The sequence below is a fragment of the Anopheles darlingi genome, chromosome 3, assembly GCF_943734745.1.
Source record: "Anopheles darlingi chromosome 3, idAnoDarlMG_H_01, whole genome shotgun sequence".
NCBI lineage: Eukaryota > Metazoa > Arthropoda > Insecta > Diptera > Culicidae > Anopheles > Anopheles darlingi.
The window spans coordinates 37720939-37723438 of NC_064875.1; the positions used below are offsets into that span (position 1 = coordinate 37720939).

The 2500-nt window shown below is 40.0% G+C and overlaps 1 protein-coding gene across 1 annotated transcript in view; it reads left to right on the forward strand.

The window, feature by feature from the left end:
- The first annotated feature begins 691 nt into the window (after positions 1-691).
- Positions 692-2500, forward strand: part of LOC125957046 (protein GDAP2 homolog) — a 20279-nt gene continuing 18470 nt past the window's right edge. Inside the window, exon 1 of the mRNA XM_049689441.1 lies at positions 692-753. The gene's annotated coding sequence lies outside the window, so the exon portion shown is untranslated. The remainder of the gene's footprint in view (positions 754-2500) is intronic.

Below are 2500 nucleotides of genomic sequence, written 5' to 3' on the forward strand. Positions count from 1 at the left end.
GCAGTGTTACCTACACGCAATAAGTTTGCGATGATCACTTCGTTGTAGATCAACCCCACCAAGACGATCTAGATCAACACTAGGCTGCACGACATTCTATCCATCGAAGAATGAGGAGAGGATATTGTTAAGAGGATAGTGTTGCCTACGAGTACGTCTTATCATTAGATCGATTACTACCTTTCTGCATCCAATACTTCTGGATCCTGCGACGTTTCGCTCAGACACGACAAAGCGCCATGCCATGTTATTGTCATACTATTCAATCCTTTATTTCTATAAATATAATCTATCAAAAATAGAAATTACCAAAAGAAAATATTTACCGATTTTTTTTTCAATTTGGAGCAACATGTACAACCTTCGACAAAAGTCGGTTTGTTTCATATTTAAAAAACCACTAGTAACGAAAAGTTTTACCTTCTCTTCTAAAAGCTCCCAATTGTGGGAGAGGAAATTTCTGGTTCATATCATCATAGCGGAGCTAGTATATCTCATTCTCTATGCTGTAAAAACATGTGCATATCCTCGTAGTAATGTGCGATTGCAACGTTCTTTCGACTCTTAGTTACTCTCCCTATTCTTAGATTCTCTAATTCTCTCTTCCTCTCTGATGAAATATATGTAATATTCGGCGAGGAATGCCTTTCTCGAATATTTTGAGTTGTTCAGAGGCCGTGGTAGGTAACAGAAGCCTAATTTTAACAGATCAGCGCCCCCGCATCGAGCAGGACCGTGTTTGTGCGTTCGAGTGTGAGTGAATGTCATTTCTAAGCTAAAATAGCTTTCTCCTTTGCGAATCCTAGCATATAATCGAGCTGGTTCCTTTTTCAAACGCGCTTTGAGATCCGTATTGCCCTTGCAATCTTTAACTTGTTCAGGCCATCACCATTCTCTATCGTAGTCAAGTGAAATGTTCATAAGTGACCAAAGGAATCCTGATTCCGCAGTGATGGCGACGAAAATGAAGCTTATGTGAAAATTGGTACACACAAAAATTCGCTGCGTTTGCTGTTTGCTCAAAGTGTTTCCGCTGGTTCCTCATAATTCCTTCTGCTTTGGATTTACAATACATTATCGATGTTCGAAGTTAAAGCAATCTACTGATTTTGCTTAAAGTGGTAGTGGGTAGTCATGTTGTCTGAGTGTGCCTGAAATATTTTCCAGCATGTGCTGTGCTCGATGGGTGTGTGCGAGTCCGTGTGGTCGTGTGGTGTTCTGAGTGAGGAAATCACATAACGATTATTATTTCGTTCGATCTCAGTTCGTACCAATTTTACTTTTTCGTCTTTCAGACCACCCCCGCCTCCCCACCTCTCCTCCTACTCTGCCCCCTACACATGCCAAGTGTTTCATCAAGTAAAGCTCTTTGATCTGATGTAGGTGCTGCTGCTCTCTTGTGGCAAAGGGATCCATTTTCTCCATAACATGTTCGCTCTTGCAGTAGTACTAATTCTCACTTTGTAAGGACAAAGGGTCCTCGCGAGAACGATGTGAGTGCTTTGACGTGAGAGCGTGTTGCAAACCCAGAGATGTGAGACAACAGCAAAAATGAACATAACGGGAAAACGGATGTCATACTAAGGACTTGGTTACACTTGAAACAAGCAAACGAATTGTTTCCCTTTGAATCAATGAGTTATAACGAAAACATCCTGGGCTAATGATTTGGGTAGCCGTAGTACAGAAAGGCAGTGTAGATGAAAAGTACCTTCTTCGAACATAGGACAACTATCGCACAAATATGTGTTTGATCTTGTGGGGACATTTTAATGTATGAAAGTAAGTGTCTTTTTCAAAGATGTATATAAGGGTGGAAAGGCCAAGGAATGTGCTATAATGTGACCAAAGAATGTGCTATACGTAAAAGCATACGATTCAAAGGGATGTTTAGTGCAAGAAATCGTTAAATTGTTACCGAATGTAAATATTGCTCATGTGGTTTATAAGGCAGTCCTTATAGATGATGATAGATTATTCGCAATCGTGTTTGAGCCGAAATTCTCTCATTCGGCATTGAGCATTATAGAGCTAGAGGATTCCAATGGTTATAACATCGTTGTGCTTTATATCATATGTTTAACATGCAGCTGTAGCACATGTATTGTTAGTTTTATGGGTTAAAAAGCGTAAAATGTGCAGTGCGAAAATGTGTCGTGAGAACAATGTTACGTCAGTAAAGCGTAACACACAATACACAACATTTATCCAAGAACAGCAAAACCTTGAGTACAGAAAACCAGCATCTAAGAATGGCACTGTTTGTCAACGTTGCCGCAATCCTTTGAATAGCCTTGGAGGACTAGCGTGCAATAATAAGCGATTTTCTCTGGCTGGTCTCTTTTGTCCTTCTAAACCCCTTGCCCTATTGAGAAGGAGGCGTAAGGCAGAGCAACACAAGCTCTCATGAAATAGGAATAAGAAGAACTTCTAACACAATTTGGGTGAAATAATATAAAGCTAGTTAATGCAAGCGATTTTACAACAAGTACTTCAATTC